This window comes from Magnolia sinica, chromosome 3 (genome assembly GCF_029962835.1).
Source record: "Magnolia sinica isolate HGM2019 chromosome 3, MsV1, whole genome shotgun sequence".
NCBI classification, from domain to species: domain Eukaryota; kingdom Viridiplantae; phylum Streptophyta; class Magnoliopsida; order Magnoliales; family Magnoliaceae; genus Magnolia; species Magnolia sinica.
Genome location: NC_080575.1, coordinates 60,091,848 through 60,115,054, shown reverse-complemented (window position 1 = coordinate 60,115,054; position 23,207 = coordinate 60,091,848). Strand labels below are relative to the sequence as shown.

The 23,207-nt window shown below is 40.9% G+C and overlaps 1 pseudogene; it reads left to right on the top strand.

Moving 5' to 3' along the window:
• The first annotated feature begins 2,531 nt into the window (after window positions 1–2,531).
• LOC131238897 (uncharacterized) overlaps window positions 2,532–23,207 on the top strand; it is a 48,439-nt pseudogene continuing 27,763 nt past the window's right edge.

Sequence of the window (23,207 nt, the reverse complement as noted above, 5' to 3'; positions counted from 1 at the left end):
ATACTTATCACCTAAACATATTATCAAATCCCAAAACCCATAGCCTAAACTTAAACCTTAACCTAAACATATAACCTATAACCTAAAACCGAAACCTATAACCTAAACCTATACTTATAACCTAAAACTATTCTCAAATCCCAAAACTTATAACCTAAACCTAACCTTTCCGTAAACCTATAACCTACACTTATAACCTAAACCTAAATCTATAACCTAAACCCTAACCTAACCCTATAACCCATAACCTTAACCTAAACTTATAACCTTAACCTAAACTTATTCTCAAATCCCAAAACCTATACCTATAACCTAAACCTTGACCTTAACCTAAACTATAACATATACTTATAACCTATAACCTAAACCTTAACTTAAACCTATAACCTATAACCTAAACCTATAACCTATAACCTATTGCCTTAACCTAAACTTATAACCTTAACCTAAACCTATTCTCAAATCCCAAAACCTATACTTATAGCCAAAACCTAAACCTTAACCTTAACCTATAACCTATACTTATAACCTTAACCTAAACTATAATCTTAACCTATAACATATACTTACAACCTTAACCTAAACTTATAACGTAAACCTTAACCTATAACCTAAACTTATAACCTAAACCTACACCTATTCTCAAATCCCAAAGCCTATACTTATAACCTAAACCTAAACCTAAACATATACTTATAACCTTAACCTAAACTTATACCCTTAACCTAAACCTATAACCTATAACCTATAATCTATAACCTAAACTCAAATCCCTAATCCTAAACCTACACCTAATCCTAATCTCAACTCCAATTCCCTATACCTAAACCTAAACTTATACCTATTCTCAATTCCCTAAACCTAAACATATAACCTAAACCTATAACCTAGCCTAATCTTAAAGCTATTTCCGTAAACTGACTTTAGTCTTTTCATTGTAAACATGGTTAAGAGTTGGATGCGAGCTAAGAATAGGTTTGGCCTAAAGTATAAACAAGGGGTTCAAGAGTTCATACAATTTGCATGAAATCAGGCAGATTCAAGGAATAGGATTAGGTGTCCATGTTGAAAATGCAAGAACATGATATATAAGACTTTAGACAAAGTAGAGGATGATTTGTTCATAGTTGGGATTAACTAGGGTTACACTTGGTGGATCTATCATGGTGAAGATATGACCCATAGTTGAGCCCAATGAAGTCCTTGTTGACCTAATTGTGCCGAATGACAAGGATGAAGACGTTAACGAAATGCAAGATATCATAGGGGATGCGTTCAGGGGAACAGCTACGGATATTGATTTTGCAGCGACAAGTAGTAGCCAAGATATTCCTCCAATGGGTGATGTCGAATCAGAAAAGTTTAGTAGGTTGTTGAGGGATGTATAACGTCCACTTTATCCGGGGTGTGAGAACTTCTCCAAGTTGAATTTTCTTATAAAGTTACTTCATTTGAAGACAATAAATTGTTAGAGTAACAATTCATTCAACATGTTGCTTGCGTCGTTGAAAGAAGCATTACCGGACGATGAGACATTGCCTAAGTCTCATTACGAGGCAAAATCCTTGATGCGAGACTTGGGCCTTAGTTATGAACTCATACATGCATGTATAAATGATTATTTATTATATCGAAAAAAGCATGATAAGGCTGAAGAGTGTCAAGAATGTGGAGAGTCTAGGTGGAAGTATAACAGATCCAGGGGTAAGAAAATTCTGTAAAAGGTGTTAAGGTACTTCCCATTGAAACCCAGATTACAAAGATTATTTATGTCTCGTAAGACGGTTGAAGATATGAGGTGGCATAAGGAGAAACGTGTTCATGATGATAGTACACTGAGGCACCCTATGGACTCTGAAGCCTGGTAAAATTTTAACAAGCAACATGACTGGTTTGCAGAAGATTCTTGCAATGTTCGACTAGGTCTTGCAAGTGATGATTTTAATCTATTTGGTAATATGAGTAGCTCGTACAGTATGTGGTCAGTGGTACTTATGCCCTACAATTTACCTCCTTGGCTGTGTATGAAGGAGTCATTTTTCATGATGTCATTGCTTATTCCTGGACCCAGGTCACCTGGGAATGACATTGATGTGTATTTGTGATCGTTAGTAGACGAGTTAAATGAGTTGTGGAGTTAAGGTGTACAAACGTATGACACATTTGTAGGACAGACATTTCGATTGCATGCAGTGGTCTTGTGGACAATAAATTACTTTTCTGCGTATGAAAATTTATTTGGGTGGAGCACGAAGGGCAAGTTGGCTTATCCTACATGTGGTATTGAGACTAGTTCATTGTCATTGAAGCATAGTAGAAAAATGTGTTATATGGGCCATCGTCGCTTCCTTCCGAGCGATCATAGTTGGCGCAGGAAGATGATGATCTTTGATGGCAAACAAGATCATAGGCCACCCCCAAAAGAGCTATCTGGAGAAGATGTGATGCAGCAACTGAGTAACATTGGAGAAGTTAGATTTGGTAAGTCATCACACTTGAAGAAGAGGAAACGTACAGTATTGGACTATAACTGGAGGAAGAAGAGCATCTTTTTTGAGTTGCCCTATTGGAGTGATCTGAAATTGTGACACAACTTGGATGTCATGCATATTGAGAAAAATATATATGACAATGTCTTCAGAACATTAATAAATATAAAGAAGAAAACAAAAGACAATTTCAAGGCTCGATTGGATCTACAAGAAATGGGTTTAAGGAAAGAGTTGCAGTTGCAACCACATGAAAATTCGTATACTATACCAGCAGCCTGCTACACGTTGACAAAATTAGAGAGAAAGCATTTATGTGAATGGTTGAGGTCGGTGAAGTTTTTCGATGGGTATGTATCAAATATATCTCGGCGCGTAAACATTACGGATTGTAAGGTAACAAGAATGAAAAGTCATGATTGTCACGTCCTTCTGCAACGCCTACTGCCAGTTACGATTCATGGATTCCTGAGTAAGGATATCAGTGCGGCGCTGATTGAGTTAGGGATATTCTTTAAGGATTTCTGTTCGAGATCGTTGAATGTAGATGTTATTAAACGACTGGAGAGGGACATTGCCATAATCCTTTGCAAACTTGCAAGAATATTTTCAACTGTATTTCTCAATGTCATGCTACACCTAGCGATTCACTTACCGCACGAGGCAAAACTTACAAGCATAGTACAATATCGTTGGATGTATCCGATCGAAAGGTGGTAGCTACTATTAAAATTTTTATTCATTCCATAAACTACATATATCCATGTTTTCATACGTATAACATAGTGGTTTTGTGTACAGATACCTTCACACACTGAAATGATTTGTGAGGAATAAGGCACAACCGGAGGGGTCGATAGCTGAAGCGTACATTGATAATGAGTGTCTTACATTTTGCTCCATGTATCTTCGTGGCATAGAGACTAGATTCAACCGAGAAGATCGGAATGCCGATGAAGGGTAGGAGCATGAACAAGGACTCATATCTATATTTGTACATAATGTTCATCCTTTAGGATCCCTGATGTTTCAGGATATGGACCTTGGGGATCTAGCAAAGGCGCGATGTTATGTGTTGCATAATTGTGAAGAAATAAAGTCGTACTTGGAGTAAGTCTTCCCTCGATTATTATTTTCTCTACATACAATGATTTTAATGTTTTTGGCTGATGACGTGCTATTTATGTGTAGCGAACACATAGACGAGATGAAGTCCAAATTCTCCACAAATTATGATGAATGCATCAGGATCAATTTCCAGAATGGTTCACCAAACGTGTAAGATTTCACATTATAATTCACCACACTATGAAATTTTCATTGTATTGCACATTATTTCAACCTAACAAAATCTCTAAACAATTATATTCTGTACATGATAATAGATGAAGACGTTGCGCACAAGCAACTGTGTGGATGCGTCTGATGCACTATACTCACTGGCATGTGACCCTAATAGACGTGTATCTAGACATACAGGTTGTATTGTAAACGGGATTCGGTTCCACACCGAAGAACGTGAGAAGTACAGGACCACATAAAATAGTGGGGTGGTTGTGAAAGGAATAAATGAGGAGGATGAAATTGACTTTTATGGCATTTTGACGGATATTATTGAGCTAAGTTATTGTATGAGAAAGCGGGTGTACTTATTTAGATGTGATTAGTGGAACATTAGAAATAAGAAGTTGAGAATACAGACTGACAACTACTTTACGAGCATAAATTTATCTTGAAAGTGGTTTAAGGACGACCCATTTGTCCTCTCCAGCCAAGCCAAACAAGTATATTACCTCGCTGACACCAAGTTAGGCAGCTCTTGGCACGTGGTGCAGAAAATAAAGCCCAAAACGTATTTGACGTTCCCATACCAAAAGTTGAAGATAGCGAGGATGGGGGAAATGATACGTCTAGGGTTGAACAAGCATATTAAGAAGACATGTCATCTACGGATACAGGGACTGATTCAAGTGTTAATATTGATGTGGTACAATTAGACAGAGATGATGTGCCACCTGTTCATGTTAATGCCTCAATAATACAAGACATTGTTAGAGATGATAGTGGTTTCATTGATGACAACGTTGCAGATGATGAGGAGGAAATACTGATCAGCGATAGTGATGGTGAAGAAGAAATAGCCCTAAGCGATAGTGATACAGACGACGATTATTAAATGTACACATGATTTACATGTCATTTTTCAATTCGAATAATTTATGTATTCCATGTATACATAAAAATTATAAGTCATGATTAATTCCTTTTATTGACTTGTTTATAATCCACATTTGCAGTTGAGTCAATTTCTGATCATGTCATCCTCAAACTAGAGCATAGCAGAAGCACGCAACATTCTTCATCAGTTGTTGCAGATGGATGTTTCGGTCATTTCTTCTTCTGGTAGGGTCATAGAGATACCCAGTCTGGTCGATGAGTGTAGAGTGGAATATATTGACGATGACTCAAATGAAAGATTATACTATCTCAAAGAAATTTAGGGGCTGATAGAGATATATAACCATAAGAAACGAGATATGGAAGATACGACTCTGTCACTTGCACATCTGAATGGAGTCTCGAGAGACCAGATTTCTTCTATTGTGACTGGCATATTGGCTATAAAAATGTCGAGTGCTTCACACTATATGACATATGCTTCTAAAGCATATGATAACTTACGCAGGGAGTACTTCGGATAGTTTACCTCAAAGTTGTTTCGTATTACAACGAAATATGTGTATTTAATATAGAATGATAATGTGTAATGGAATTTTCAATGATTATAGATTAAAGTTTACAGTTTTATTATATTTTGCTTGCATTATAGTGTAATGGTCTAATCATATTTTAATCATCTCTCTAAGCATAAGTACAAATGCATTGTACTGTCAACACTACTTGTATAATGTTTTAGTATATTCCACTTGCATTGACATTGTTTAAATTTATAAGTTCGTAGCTCGTACATATTCAGTGATGGCACCAGGTGGGAGAGTATGTCATTCGTGCACTGGATCTACTCCTTCTACCCGTGATGCGACGGAGCTAGCATCGCCATCACATGTTGCATCGCAGGCATCTGATCCCTCAGTCGCGTATACACCGGGCACTGCATGTAAATCTAGACATATATTTCTTTTAATGATTTCTGTTTATGTTTAGACTAAAATATTTCTTTTACAACAGCACCATCGACTAGTCGATGAGGATGTGGACCCACGCATGGGTTGCTTTTAGAGCGACTTATGCGTGAGGGTAGGGTGACGGTAGAGTTCCCATAGGACTGTATTAGACTTGTTGGGAACAATTTCATGTTATTTACGTCAGAGGTCGATGTCTTATGCCGATCTCTGATCCCCCCACCACCCCCCGTTGGGGAGACGTGAAAGATGATGTGCGGCAGTTCATCCGTCAGTGCCTTCAGGTAAATTTTAGTAAATTAAAATTTATTTTATAAAAGTTCATTTATGGTTAAGTTATTTTCTTAATAAGTTTATTGCCTTAATCTATTATTTACGAAACTGCAGGATAAATTTGACTTGGATTTGAGTGTTCCGCACATCTCCCATGCCGTCGATGACATGATGAAGGAGCAGTTCAAGGATTACCGTGGTAAGTTACACCAGCAGTACAAGCGGTGCATGAGCCACGAGGAGGCCGTATAGTCCGCACCACCGCACGTGATCGATGGAGACTGGCGGATACTCTGCGATGGGTTTTCGTCTGATTCTTTTTAGGTAATATTTACATATTTATGATATCTTAACGTAATAATTAAATTCGTAATTAATAACAATGTATTAGAAATAATGTATACAGAAGAGGAGCAAAATAAATTCTGACAACAGGGGAAAGTTAGAAGTGAACCACGTAGCTGGTTTAAAGTCATTTGTACGACTTCATCACGACATGGTAAGAAAGTACTGGTAATTATTATGTTTATATATTCTTTCCATGCATTTATATTAACTCTATTGTCTTTTTGATTATGCAGCGAGATTCCGTGGCCAGGAACCTGGACTAATAGACTTTTACAGAGGGACTCATTGTCGGCAGGCGATGAGATCTTGGGTACATCCTAGAGCCAGCGAGATTTGGGTAAAAATTCTTACATTGTAAAATTTAATTGCATTAAATTATAATAATGCCATTTATTATGAAAATTTATATGTTTTTATTACAAGAGGAGATGGACACCTTACGCAGTCAGCCCACTCCCGATGGTACTCAGTGGAGTGAGTCAGAGATCTTGAGTTAGGTGCTTGGCACCTGTTCTGGATATGTGTGTGGGTTTGGTCATGGTACCAAGCTCATGGCACCCGCTAGAGCTACCTCCAACCGATCCATCGTCGTTGGCGACAGCGCCGTACACCGAGCTGATACCGCAGAGAGAGAGGTTCAACAGCTACGGGTCATCGTCGATGACATCAAAGATCAGCTGGACAGGCAGAGGGAGGAGCAGGAGAGGAAGATGATGGATCAGTTGGTGAGGCAAAGGGAGGAGCAGGAGAGGAGGATGGAGGAGGAGTTGGTGAGGCTGAGGGAGGAGCAGGAGAGGAGGAAAGAGGATCAGCAGGCGAGGTAGAGGAGGATGGAGGAGGAGCTGGTGAGGCAGAGGGAGGAACAGGAGAGGAGGATGGAAGAGATGCGGTGGAGCATGAGCGACGGATGACGGAAATGTTTCAGGCTTTCACTGCACACTTACCCACCGATGCCCCACCACCTCCACCTTCATCTTTGTGATTTTTTGTATATTTGTTTATGATGTTAAGTTTATATGTATTTATGCATGAATGAATGTGATGTGGATAAGATTGTTTGTGTTTGGATGAATGTAGTTTATGTTTGGATGGATTTAGCAGTTTGGGTTTAGATGGATGTGAATGTGAATATGATGAAATATAATAGGTGTATATCAGGATGAATATGATGAAATATATTGTTAATAGGTGTATATTAGGAATTTCATGCTGGAATATTTTTTTTTTTAAAGGAGACTTTTAGCGACGAAAATTTTCGTAGCTAAAAGTTTTGTAAATGTTTTTTAGCGACGAACATTTTCGTCGCTAAAAGTTTTGCAATTATCTTTGGTGACGAAAATGTTTGTATCTAAAAGTTTTGTAAATGTTTTGTAATTATTTTTAGCGACGAACATTTTCGTCAATAAAACTTTTGTACAATGATTTTTTAGTGACGAACATTTTCGTCACCAAAAAGGTTTGTAATATTTTTTTAGCGACAAAAATTTTCGCTGCTAAAAGTCTTGTGAGGTTTTTTTTAGTGACGAATATTTTCGTCGCTAAAAGTGGAACCAATATTTTTAACAATGAAAATTTTGCTGTTAAAAGTCTTGTGAGGTTTTTTTAGCGACGAATATTTTCGTCGCTAAAAGTGGAACCAATATTTTTAGCAGTGAAAATTTTCGCTGCTAAAAGTATTCTAAGGTTTTTTTAGCGACAAATATTTTCATCACTAAAAGTGGAACCAATATTTTTAGCAGCGAAAATTTTTACTGCTAAAAGTCTTGTGAGGTTTTTTTAGTGACGAATATTTTCGTCGCTAAAAGTGAAACGAATATTTTTAGCAGCGAAAATTTTCGCTACTAAAAGTCTTGTGAAGTTTTTTAGCGACGAAAATTTTCATCGCTAAAAAGCTTCCCTTTGGCGACGATTCAAATTTTTCGCCGATAAAACCCTTCTGCTTAGGTCTTTTAGCGACGAATTTAGCGATGAAAATTTTCATCGCTAAAACTTTTTAGCTACGAAAATTTCCGTTGCTAAAAGTGGGATTTCTTGTAGTGCCATAACCAAGACAAATGAAATGTAAAAACATCATCGTATATAAATTAATCAACCAGTAATCATAAGAAAAGGTAATTTATAAAGTAATACAAGCAATCAATCAATCAAAAAGATGGGGATAGCACTCCGAATCTCTGCTTCACGCTCCCAAGATGCCTCGGCCTCCGAATGATGACTCCACTGCACCTTCACTAGGGGAATGACCTTGGTCTTGTGTAACGTCTCGAAAAAATCGTACAAAGACCCGAGTGCCACCTCAAGCAGAAATCCCTAAGGACCGTACCCTGTAGAAATTAGACAAAAATTTAGTTAAGTCCTAAACTAAATAATCAATGGATTTGGCTCGAACCACTATCTATACAAATGGCAAGACTTAAAACCATTAGAATCACTAACTCAACACTACTTAAAAAAACCTAAGAGGAATCCTAAAAGCCAGTTGCTCTTGAGAGCACATCAAAACTCTATATCAGACCTGGACCGCACGTCAAAAGTCCGATGACCGCAAAACTATAGGATTATGACCGTCTTATTAGGCTTGACAACCATAGTAGGAATCGAGCCCAGATAGTACCCAAAACCACACAACTTGAGCCCTGAGCAAAGTGTGTGAGAAACACGAATACCCTTGGAAAATGCATTGAAACTTAAGTGAATTGGGCCTTTCGCTTGCAGGTGAAATTGAAGATTTCAGACCGTCAATTTCTAACCGAACTGCACCCATGGATCAGGGAAATTTCCTTACACATATCTGTATACTTATGGCCCTGATCGAGCGACAACGACCATTGATCTGACCCTGGTCCTCCGCGATCTATCTGTTAATCCAATCGAACCAAAATCATAACCTGGCTTACATCCATGGTCAGGGAACTTGCTCTATAACGTAGGTGAGAAATGAACCTTCCTAAGGGCCCTGTTTGTCAGAAACAGGCACCCTTTGGTTATAACCTAAGTATACCATGGCCCTGGGGCCATTGACATACTTCTGAGCCTATATAAAATCCTTATTCCACCCCATCTCTCCCTCATACGAATTTTTTAAAAACCCTAAGGGAGAGAGAGAGAGAGAGAGAGAGAGAGAGAGAGAGAAAAGAGGAAGGAAGAAAGAGGGATTCAGGGAGATTATTGCAGGAATCTTCTCACACGACTCTACATGCTAGATCGCTGCTTCCTTACGCTATCTGACCTGTTTTGGCTATGGATTTGGGTAAGAAACCCTAACCCTAATCTCGTTGTAGAGATCCAAGTTGGTAGTTTGCCGACCTAGCTAACCTATTATGTCGTGTAGGTGTTTAACATCTCATTTTCGAAAACGTACAGTTAAACCGAGTCCAAATCGTGTATTCCGACAAAAGGTGCAGACTATAAACATTTAGGTTATGGTTTTCAAGGCTTTTAATGTCAGCAATGATTTATGTTTGACTTGATTGCTGTCATATAATCTTAGTTATGATGTTTTCGATAAATTATACATGTGTGAACTATGTTGAATATAAAATGCATTCCATGTGTTTGTTGAAATGTTTGAATGGGTATGAAATTCTGATTTGTGCTTGACTTGACTATAAATCTAGGATTCATGCTTGTCGTATGTATCACGGGTTCCTTGTGTAATGAATCGCTATAGTTCCTGTCGTAACTAATCTAGTCTATGTACTTAGTAATGCGTAGTCTAAGTGTTTGATAAAATGTCTAAATGAGAATTTGTTTATGGTTTGTATTTAATAAGAGTATTGAGTTAGGATTCTCAATTACCTTATCTATATATCTAGCTTCCTTCATGTAGTCATAATTTCGATTACACAATTTATGGATGAAATGCAAATATTTGGTAACGTGTTCAATGTGTTGACAAAATGCTCAAATGAGCGTTGTATTTGGATTGTTTATTAAATGTTGTTATGATTATCACATGTGTTCTGGCTATTGCACTTGAGTAAGATTGGGGCCATACCCTGGCCCAGGCGATCGGTAACAATTCCCATTTAAGGGCGGAATTAGTCTCTCCACATTTGATACGTTCGATGAATCCGAGTCATATGACAATTGTCGACAGTGAAAGTACCTTGGTTTGTCAATTAGCATGAGTGTTGAGTCAGCAAGATAGAGAAGCTTCATAGGAAGATCAATCAACCGTCTGCCTTAACCGGATGTATGCTCAAACTCGCCACAGGTAAATCTAAGCCTCACATCCCATGTCCCAAAACACCATGTACTTAAAACCCTTAAAAATTGATTAGAATACCATGATTTTTGAGTTAGAAAACTTTTCAAAATATCAGAAAATCTCTAAGTTTTCTACCTCTGTTGATTTCTCGATAGACTTATCGATATAATCGAGAAGTGTTGTCGATGTCCTTGATGATCAATCGATATCATCGAAATGAGGACCAAAGATGTCCAGCAACCACATATTCATCTAGACAGAATTATCGATGTATCGATACCCCTATCGATATCATCGATATTTGAAACTTGAGTCTATCGAAGTTGACTCGATAAAATTGACAGCAGAGTGTATGTGTCCCTATTTTTATAAGAAAATCATATAGACCTTCGATATATCGAAACACTCCTCGATATCCTTGGAATTCAAAAACAGATGATATAAGAAGGCCTTCGATGATATCGGTCTCGGACATAGTTTTCCCAGCAACATTTTTCAGGTGGTTTTTATCTAGGATTGAGGGTCACTCGATAGAATCGATATTCAAATATCGATGATATCGAGGTCGGATCGATGGCATCGAGAAAGGACATAAACCGTGCAACAAGCTCACTGATAAAATCTTTGGATTTATCAATGCATCGACACAACCTTCGATATCATCGACATTCAAATTTTGATAATATCGAGTGTACCTCGATCATATCCTTGACCTAAAAAATTTTAAAGGCTTTGTCTCTCTCATTTTCAAATGTCGAGGAATTGAACCTCGTGTCGATGAAATCGAAGTTCGAAATCTGATGACATCGATACATGTTTTGATCCCCTTGACCTGCTGGGAAAAAGTTTCAAAAGCGTATGACATTTGAGATCCTGTCATCGAGTAGCCAGTCGATGCAATCGAGAGTATACGCTCGATGATATCAACCCTGCTCGATGTTATCAAACTCTGTCATAAATGTAACCGTTTTATATCTATTGGAACTTTTTGCCTATATATAGAGAGCTTATCTTTTGTTGCTGGTAGAGAAAGAAGAGAGTGCTTTTGAGTGTTTAACCTTAGATCATATACCTAAAGCCCTTTCTCTCAAGGAAGTTCATCCTCTAATCCACTCTCATCATTAATATTCAATAGAGTGGATTGGGGAATGAACTTCCGTATTCAAGGATCCTCTAGCTACCCCCTTAATGGAAAATCATTAAGCTGGGATGCCTTGAATGCATAGATGATTGGAATCTCTCTATCTCCTTAATAGGAATACATTTGAGAGTAAGATTCCATCATAACCTTGACCCAACCCGTCCCTATGCATTGGTATATCTTCTGAGTTGCGGTTCAAGGAAGCAGAAGACTCTTCATCAGCAAAGGAGGAGATCTTTGTCAACGAGCTAAAAGGGACTCATCTGCTTATCTGTAAGTTATCAGAGTCCAAGGGACCCTTGTGATCATTCCTTTGTAGGATTGGGTCAAAGGTGTTTCTCACCCCTTGCAAGTCCTCTAGGAGGCCTTCGGCGGGAGTGTACGTGGTGGGTGCGTTGTGTTGACCCTTGCTCTGTGGAGAGCATAAATAGTTAGGGTCTTATGGAAGATCCTTGGCCAGTGTGCCTAAAAGTGGGTGCGTTGTGTTGACCCTTGCTTGTGAGAGCATAAACAGTCAGTCTAGGTGTAGGTTGTAAAGGTTAAAGGTGAACCTAATTTAAAACCTTGGGTTTGGGATAAACCATGTGAAACCTCCTTGGTGAAATCTGGTACACTTAAGGGTTGAGTGCGGTTACCAGGAGTGGAGCAGACAAGTAGTCGAACCACTATAAAAATGACTGTGTTTGAGATTGTTATTGTCTTTCATTTGTTTTTGTGATTTCCTTAAATACATTTATATTTGATTATCTAAGATCACACTTCACACACGCACAGTCATATCCATCATAAACTAGTTTACATATTGCTCATCTCTTAAATAGTTTCATCGTGCGCTCGTACTAATCGAACTTATCCAACAAAACCAATTGGCCTATTGTGTGTTTACCATGTATGAACATCCCGCTTAAATCTAAGGTACCACTTACCAATGTAAATGTCCGTTTCAACTATGGTACCTTAATCCGCTAAGACTCATAAGCCAAGCATGGTGGTATGGGATACCATGGTCAAGTTGTCGGCCTATGCTGGGGTGACGAGTCTCCCCGTAGTGACCAGTGAGCAACCCAAACTCGTGAGCCGGGCATGGTGGTTTGGGATACCGTGTTTAAGCTATCAGCCTACGCTGAGGTGACGAGCCTCCCCGTAGTGACCTCGAGTATAAACTCTTGAAGTTGCCCATCCACTATTTTCATTAGGGTGATGCCCTACAACTTGCCTATCGTATGTGGTTAACTAGGATTGACGACCCTAAATGGATCCTTTATTTGGGTAAATGATTTAAAGGGAGGTACCTTAGCTTCCCAAATCTGCTGTATGAATAAGCCTAATTAAGAACCCGGCTAACACAACCATGCACCACATTGCATGTGCCTTTGTAGATGAAGGGCACGATTAAGGAGTTGGACTTGCGCGAATGGCTGATGTTGTCGCTTGTGAGGGAGTTTTGTGCGAGTGCATGCATCATTACTACACTTCATTCTTGCATTAACCAGAGTATTTAAGAAGTGATTGTTGTATTGCTTTATCATCACTGCCTGATTGAATTGATAACATGTTAGCCTTTGCCTTATAGTACCACTAAGTTGATCACTCACTCCCACTCTGAGACGGTATTTTAAAACACCAACCAGACTCTGTTGTAGATGCAGGTGATGAGGATGTATATGCAGCGGAGTTGAATTTCGTAGATGAGGAGGAAAAGTTCTCCTATGCTCAGCTCTCTGGCAGGTCTATGTAGACCTCGTGCTGCTTCGATGGGATCACAGGGATACATAGATTAGTCAGACATTTACATTTTGACATTTTGTATATTTTGAAACAACACTTGTATAAATTCAGCCTGGTACATATTCATACTCCGGTTTGTGAAACAGTTTCATGTGTTAATACACGTACTTAAGTCTTCCACTTGCTTAATTTAATTGCACCTAGAGTATGATATGCTGATTTAGTATAATCCCTCTCATGTTTAATGCACTAATTTGTACAATATTTAAACATCATTACCTATGTTGCATAAGTGATGTGCTGGTTCTCGGGAGTTGAGCTTTGCTCGACCCTCGAAATTCGGGGCATTACAAGTTGGTATCAGAGCATAATTTGGATTAAACTGGACCTGGGTTATGGTAACAAAATGCACTCCGACACACTTTGACTTAGGAAGGGGGTGATAAATGTAGAAATGATCATAGGATCCCAAGTTTCACCGACGGGCGAAACAAAATGCTGTAGGTTAATTCCCAGTGTGAGGCACTTGGATCATGTGTAGTGATCCAAATCACCTCTGGGCCATCGATCTGATCGACGGGTTTGGACGATAATTCGACAAATTCCAAACTCGAAACGACCTAAAAAGTGTGAATACGCGCTAGTTGGATCGAGAAAACACATCACAGGGGCATGGGAGCCCAAACTGTAAAATGTAGTGGGACCCAAGGGGTCCCCCGCGTGTGTACAGCACCCCAGGAGGGGGTGGCTACCGCCGAACACCCGAGAGGGGTGCGGTGGCGCACCGCCGGCACCTCCAGCCGACCGCGGTGGCCCCGCGACAGCGGCGACACACCACCACCCTCCGGTCATGTGGGGCCCTCCCACGTGTGGGTCCCTCCTTTTAACTCTCAAAACCCCATTTCACCTTGTTTTTATGATTTTCAACCCTCTAACACCCTCCAAACCCTCCAAAATCTCCCTTTTTCTCTCAAATCCTTACTTTCATACATACAAACCTCTCAAATCTTTCATACTTTACACCCGTCCACCATTATTCCTCTAAAATCATCTCTTACTTCTCTTAATCTTCCCATTTCATACCCATTTCAGTACAAAACCCACCTCTTTGTGCCTCATAACTTTCAAATCCTCCAATCCATCTCATTTTCTAAGCCTTTCCACTTCCATGGCTCTCTTTGAGCTAGTCACTACTATTTTCTCCATCTCAACGCTCCTTTCCCTTATGGGAAAGAGATGAGTGGCCCTAGATGAGGCCGAGCCAAGCCGTCCAACCCGCCCGAGGAAGAAGGCGAGTGCTGAGGCTAGTACAAGTGTCGAGCAAGAGCGAAGATCGAAATGGGATCTCGACTCTCAGGTCCCTATTGAAAGATCTCTATCGCCAGACACCACACTTAGTAAGTTCCGTGACCACAAGGTTGTATTTGAAGCTGATGTTGATGAAAAGCTTTTCGGGTTGTATCTAGTAATTGACATGCTCCTGGAAAATGGGTGGGATCCCATATTTGAGAGAAATACTCATGCAAGTGAAGGCGTTGTGCGAGCCTTCTATGCCCACATATGGAACCCACTACTGGAGCCTCTTCAGTTTACTATCCCTTTGGGGTGGCAGGAAGTCATAGTCAATGTGGATGTCATGGCTCGCATCATGGGAATTGAACGTGGAGTTGTACATGCCAGTGAGAAAAATCTCGCTAGTAAACAAGAAAGAAATCGTCGCACACGTTTCCTTTATGGCCAGCTTGAGCGGTGGAGGCGAGGAAATAGCCTTGCAGCGATTAAAATGACAAATAATTTCTGCCTTCTCCACCACATATGCATGTACAATGTGTATCCTAGGTGGAGTAACTGCATGGAATGTACTCGACTCATGGTAGATTTCTTATATAGGCTGGTCAGGGAGACAAGTTGTGCCTGCATACGTTCGTCTTGTCTCAGATTATTGGTACTGCATGATCTGCACATGGAGATGCCTCACTCCCTTTCGGTCGACTTATTTGTAAGATCGCCTGAAATTTTGCCTTTAGACTCCACATGGATAACCATGCCCCGATCCATATTATCAGTGACTTGATGCTCAACAATATGGGCATAGGCCCCAGACAACGACAACCAAGGCTTGATGAGTTCGGGGATGAAATAGAAGAGGAATGTGAAGAGGAAGAAGGTAGTGAAGATGAGGAAGGCAATGATGAGAAAGGCAGTGAAGAAGAAAGCAGTGAGGAAGGAGAACAGGAAGAAGAGGAGGCCTAAGACTTAGATGAGGAGCCTCCTGCTACACATGAAGACCGCCATGATCGGGTTGCCTTGGAAGCCCGCATGGCCAGGATTGAAGAAGACCATGTCGCCCCGAAACAGGAGATGAAGGAGAATCAGGCTTATCTGAAACAGAAATTCAAGAAGATGTCTTGCACCTTGAATACCCTCTTGTGTTGTATGCAAGATAAGGGTGCTCCTCCACCTTCGCTAGAGTTAAAGGACTAGGCGTATGTTGCAGTTGTCTTCTGTTTGTTTTTCTGTTTCTTGTTTTTCTATGTATCACCTTAGTTGGATTAGTTTGGTGTTAGGATAGTCAGTGTTGAAACTTTTGTTGAGCTTAGCTCTCATGCATTCTCGGTCATGATTCATGTAATGCTACATCATATGTATCGTGATAATTTTAGTAATATGAAATGCGTGTAGATCCTTTGATTTAAAATGTGTAGAATGTTTGGGAAAGTGATATTATTCTAAATCTTACACACGTTGCACCCTATGTTGTATAAAGGGGATGCCTCCTAAAAACACTCGGAATATGGCACGTCTCGCACTTGGCGGATCGATTGACGGGGCACCTTCCCTGAACGATAGCCAGACGGACCCTAGCTTAGGTCTGAATTTTTAGACAATGCTGGATTCACAGCCAGCCACTGGCCCCACCAATGGGGCAACACCTTGTGCACCACTGGTTCCAGAATAGAACCGCGCGTCTACATCGACATCCCACATGCCTCAGGCGGCTTCTCCTCCTGATAGGTTGGAGGAGATGATGCTCCTGATGCAGCAACAACAACAGTTTTTGGCCACGATAGCGGGGGCCATTGCCCAGAACATGAACCTAGTCCCACCTACCCCACCAGTACAGCCCACTGGAACTATGAACATGAGTGGCTTGTTCGAGCTCTTTCAGTGCCTTCGCCCTCCTACTTTTGTGGGTACCTAGCGACCCGAGGAGGCAGAGTATTGGTTGGATGATATATCTAAGATGCTAAAGCCGCTGCACTGTACTGAAGCAGAGCAGGTGGAGCTAGTTACGTATATATTTGAGAAGGAGGCTAGTCTTTGGTGGGACAGCATCCTACGAACCGTCCCCGTAGGATACGTGTGAACGTGGGACACGTTTGAAACCCATTTTCATAGAAAGTACTTCCCCTCACTTACTGTAACAAAAAGGAGGGTGAATTTCTTCGCCTCCGACAAGGAGGGATGACAGTAGCCAAGTACGAGAACCACTTCATGGAGCTAGCCAGATATGCTCCATTGATCCTGGCAGACGAGCCAATGAGGATGCAGTGATTTTCAGAGGGTCTGCAGCCTGATATCTGCATGAAGATGTGTTGCGCTAGCATTCCCAACTACGCTGAGCTAGTGAACATGTCCTTATGAACTAAGTAGGATGGAGACAGAGTGTCATGGGCACGTATACCTATGGGTCCGAGGCCTCGGCCTGATTTACTGAACCGACCATTCCTCGATAAGAGGCCTCGTGCAGATTTTCCTCCCAGGCTAATGGCTCCAACGACCCAACCAAGGTGATCGGATACTTGGTGCACCTACTGTAAGAAAATAAGTCATACGAATATTTACTGTTTTACTAAGATGAGGGACAATGGCTTTATGCCACCTCAAAAGATCAACCGTCAGCTGTCACAAGCTATTTCAGCCCCACCTCTATGATCAGCACCGCCAGTACAGCCATTCTACTGACCTCCCGTACCTCGAAATAGGATGCCTCAACAACCTATGGCAGCGCAACCCAATCGTTCTCAATAAGCACGTGTATATGCACTTATAGCTGAAGCATCTGAGTCAGCAACTGCAGTGCCTTTAGCCTTTGAAGTCACTGCCCACTTCAAAGTACACCAGTTTTTCTGTTGGTGGACACTAGGTCCACTATTTCGATAATATCATACTTTGTAGTCAAGCGTTTGGGGTTGAATACTACCCCTATGGTTGGAGTGAGGGTTATCGAAGCAAAAGGAACTTTTACTGACGTCACTAAGCAGTGTAAGAATTGCTTAGTAGACTTAAGAAGCAGGGTGGTGTGCATTTACCTGATTGTCACCATGATATACCATTACGATGTCATCCTCGGCATGGATTGGCTCACTGAAATGAAGGTAGAGATCGACTGCGATACCAGATTGGTGACAGCCCATGGACCTAAAGGCACGACCTTTACTTTCCCAGTTCATGTCAGTCGGCTCTAATGCATAAGTTGTTATGCTTCCTTATTGGAAAATGTTGATAATCTGACACTTGGGGATATGCCTGTAGTCCAAGATTTCATGAACATGTTCAGAACGATAACTGGACTACCTCCTCGGCGCGAGATCGACTTTACTATCGACCTTGTACCTGGTGCGACGCTCATTTCCCTACCAAGATACCGCATGCCTCCGTGTGAAATGGAGGAATTGAGGAGACAGATAGATGATCTGTTGGAATCAAGTTTTATACAGCCTAGTGTATCTCCTTGGGGAGCACTTGTATTGTTTGTAAATAAGAAAGACGGGTCGCTGCGATTGTGTATTGATTATTGCAGGCTGAATCATCTCACAGTCAAGAACAAGTATCCTCTGCCCAGGATAGATGACCTGTTTGACCAGTTGAGAGGGGCACAATATTTCTCTAAGATCGACCTACAGTCCAGGTATCATCAGTTGCCCGTCAGGGATGAAGACGTGAAGAAAACAACATTCAGAACTAGTTTTAGGCACTTTAAATTCCTTGTGATTTTATTTGGACTTACAAATGCACCGGCCGTGTTCATGGACCTTATGAACCGGTGTTTCAGCCGTATCTGTACTAATTCGTCATTGTGTTTATAGATGACATTTTGATATACTCCAAGAGTCGGAAAGATCATGAAGAACACCTGCAAGCAGTCTTCGATACTCTCAGGAAGAATCAATTATTTGCACAATACCAAAAATGCGACTTCTGGAAGGAGGAAGTCAAGTTTCTGGGACACGTGGTGTCTAAGGAAGGAATGGTCATGGACCTTGCCAAGGTGGCCGTGGTAGAGGACTGGGAACAGCCTGGTTTAGTAATAGAAGTGAGGCATTTCCTCAGACTTGCTGGCTATTATCACCGATTCATTAAAGATTTTTCCAAGATAGCCAGGCCGTTGTCTCAACTCACTCGGAAGGATCTTATGTTTGCTTGGAATGAGAAAGCAGAAGCAGCCTTTCAGGAATTAAAGGGTAAGATAACGTCTGCACCCGTGCTAGTATGGCCAGAGCAAGGGGTCAAATATACAATATACACCGACGCATCTCGTGTTGGTTTGGGTTGTGTTCTTATGCAAAAGGACAGAGTGATTGCCTATGCATCGCGACAGTTGAGGAAACACGAAGAAAACTACCCCACGCACGACCTAAAATTGACAGCAATCATCTTCACATTAAAGTTCTGGAGACATTACCTCTACGGAGAGGAGTTCGAGCTCTTTTGCAACCATAAGTGCCTCAAATATATTTTTACGCAGAGGGACCTGAACATGAGGCAACGACGTTGGATGAAAACCTTAAAAGACCTCAAGTTTGAGGTCTCCTACCATCCTGGCAAGGCCAACCTTGTGGTCGATGCGTTGAGCCGAAAGAAGACAATGAAATTTGTAGCTTCGCTGATGATAGAAGAATGGAATATGGTAGAGTTTGTACGAGACTTCGAACAGAAGCTTAAAGTTGAGGAGCCTTTTGAAAGCGTCGCACACATCCACATGTAGCCACTTATTGATGACCGAATCATTGTGGCTCAGAAAAGAAGATGAACCGTTGGTGAAAATGAGGGAAATGAAAGTGACAACGAAGAATTTGAATGGAGGATTAGCTTAGATGGAGGTTTACGATATTGTGGCTGCTTATGCATCTTAAATCTCCATGACTTGAGAAGGGAAGTTCTAGAAGCTGCTCACAATTCAAAGTTGGTAATGCATCCAGGTAGTATGAAGATGTATGAGACATGAAGTGTTCGTACTGGTGGGACAACATGAAGGCCCAGATAGCAGACTTCGTCTCTCGTTGTCTCACGTGCCAGTAGGTCAAGGCCAAGCATCGCCGACCTTCTGGTTTACTTCCGCCTATGCCCATAGCTGAATGGAAATGGGATTTCATATATATGAATTTCATTTCTAGGTTATCGAAGACAAGAAAGGGGCATAACTCTATTTGGGTGATTTTGGACCGATTGATGAAATCGGCTCATTTCCTCCCGATTAGAGTTTCGAACTCGGTAGATGATTTAGCCAAGCTGTACATCAAGGAGATTGTACGACTACATGGAGTTCTATGGAGATTATGTCGGATCGGGACACACGATTCACGTTCATTTTCTGGACACGGATTCAAGAAGCAATGGGAGTGCAACTGAAGTTCAGTACCGCATTCCACCCACAGACGGATGGGCAGACGAAACGGGTAAATCAGGTACTTGAAGATATGTTGCGAGCATGTGTGCTTGACTTCAAGGACAGTTGGGATGACTGTCTCCCTTATGCCAAGTTTTCTTATAACAACAGCTTCCAAGCAAGCATTAGCATGGCTCCTTATGAAGCCTTGTATGGATGCCCATGTCGAGCACCACATTTTGGGCAGAAGTTGGCGAGAAGAGTTTGGTTAGCCCAGATTTAGTACAGGAAGCCTTAGAGAAAATTGACATTATCAGGCGTCGACTTTTGGCAGATCAGAGTAGACAGAAGAGTTATGCCAATACCAGACGGCGACAGCTGGAATTTGAAGTTGGGGACCACGTATTCCTAAAGGTTTTCTCATTGAAGGGAGTTCTTCGATTTGGCAAGAAAGGGATACTCACACCGAGATTCATTGGCCCATTCCAGATTCTAGGCCGAGTGGGTGTGGTAGCATACTGTCTCGCCTTACCCACACTACTCGCAGGAATGCACAATGTATTTCACGTATCGATGTTGAAGAAATATGTTCCTGACCCTACTCATATTATCAAATGGGAGTAGGTGCAGCTAAGTGAAAATGCTACCGATGTACTGTGACTAACACGTGTTCTGGATATGAAGGAACAAGTGCTACGCAGCAAAGTTATCCCACTTGTGAAAGTATTATAGACACACCACACTGAGGAAGAGGCGACCTAGGAAACGGAAGCTAATGTCCGTAAGAACTATCCTTAGATCCTCGAGGAGTATGAGAAGGTACTAATTTCAAGGATAAAATTTTTCTTTAAGAGGGGTAGATTGTAATGTCTCAGAAAAATCCGTACAAAGACCCAAGTGCCACCTTAAGCAGAAATCCCTAAGGACCATACCCTGTAAAAATTAGACGAAAATTTAGTTAAGTACTAAACTAAATAATCAATGGATTTGGCTCAAACCACTATCTATACAAATGGCAAGACCCAAAACCGTTAGAATGACTAACTCAACACTACGTAAAAAACCTAATAGGAATCTTAAAAGTCGGTTGCTCTCAGGAGCACATTGAAACTTCATATCGGACCTGGACCGTACGTCGAAAGTCCGATGACCGCAAAACTATAAGGTTATGACCATCTTATTGGGCTTGACAACCATCGCGAGAATCAAGCACAGATAGTACCCAGAACTACACAACTTGAGCCCTGAGCAAAATGTGTGAGAAACGCGAATACCCTTGAAAAATACATTGAAACTTAAGTGAATTGGGCCTTATGCTTGTGGGCAAAATTAAAGATTTCAGACCGTCAGTTTCTGATAGAACTACACCCATGGATTAGGGAAATTTCCCTGCACATATCTGTATACTTGTGGCCCTGATCGAGTGACAACGACCGTTGATCTAACCCTGCTCCTCTGTAACACCTCGTAGCTTCTAGTACTCGAGTGTTACCATGTAGATAAATTTAATATAAACACAACTATATATATATATATATATATATATATATATATATATATATATATATATATATAAATAGTGCAACCTAAATACACTATGAGATATATATACTTTGTAAAGATTTAAAATTTCATGCTAAAATGATACGTATGTATTTAATACATATAAGACATTATGAAAATAATGTTATATTAAATAAACATAATGAATAATAAATTCACAACATAAAATTAAATTACAAATAATAATGTAGCATTGAATATCTTTTATAGATATATATACAAAGATCATTAGATACTTTAATGGAATTGTAGGTTATTTAACAATATTATCAAATACAAATATAATTTCAATTAAATATGATATTGTACAATCTTCAATTCATTTATACGTATAATATGATATTGTATATTATAAATTATGTATATTAATGAATGTGTGAACAACAGCATGTAATTAGTAGTATGTTAATATTAAAAGTATATTTATATATATCCATATGAGATTTTAAATATATTGTAATTATAAGTAATATACAAAAATAATAAAAATTATATTAAATCAATATCAGTTAGTAATATATGATAAAAGCCTTAAGAATGGCCCATTAGGATCTTTTAACCGTTGACGTCCAACTTCAGAATCATCCGACCACTAGGTTGATGAGAAACCCTCCTACGACTACAAATCGAGTTGTGGGCTCCACCTAGACCTTAGAATGGGCTGATCTTTGACCAGGGGTCCTGATTTGGGGCCCTAGGGAGAATGGACGGTGTGGAGTTTCCTTCAGACATCATAATAGGGTCCACATGAGGTGCACTTGCACCTCACATAGCTATGCACGATGTGCACTGGATGACCAGCGTGGCCAGCCGGGCGCTGACCCGATGGGTAGCAAGAAAAGAGAGATTTCTCTCCCATTTTTCACCCACCGTCAAGCAGGACCGGATGGTGCCATTTGTAATGGATTGTGGCCCACCTGTGGCCACTATCAATGGGATCCAGACCGTTGATCGGACCTATATGGTCCAAACGACCATGCCCACGACAGTCAGCTAAGCCCATGCAATCATGCATGACTGTAGGCAAAGGACGGTAAGAAGACGTCTGCTGTGGACGCACTTTGGCCCACTTCTAGCCACTATTTGAACGATTTGAACCCTCCATTAGATAGGGAGGCTCTGGACGACCAAGTCCATGTCAGCCATCCGAACCCATGCACCTGCACATGTGTGCAGGCGACGGGAGGTCTCGACTGAATGACTGCACTCTCCAGGAAAGAACCGTTGTGGTGCCCTCCACATCAGCAATCCGCGTCCCCGACTCTCCCCCCATCCTAGTCGTTCTTTCGAGCTTAAATCCAAGCTTTCCATCCACTGCCGGTTATGGGTAGGCATCCGCCTGTGGCAACAAAAGGCGTGGGAGACATTTTTCGTTTCTGAAAAACTTCTCTAGTGCGATCCGAGCTCCTCCCTGAGCCACGCGGAATGATCTCCGCCGTCCGTTGTAGGGCTATAACGGCTCTCTCCGAAAGGCCTCCCATCTCACGAGAAAACTAAGGAGGCGCGGGAAAATCTCCCGAGATGTGCAAAACGGCAATGAATGGCCCAAAAAGTGGGCCCCATAGTGGTCAACAGTCCCATCTGATCCATCCAAACGGACTAGATCACGAGAATATACCGTAGACAAGAACCTATCATTGCCAACCACATCATCTTCCCCATTTAAACGAAAAACCCACCACGAAATAGTGGGCCCCGTTCC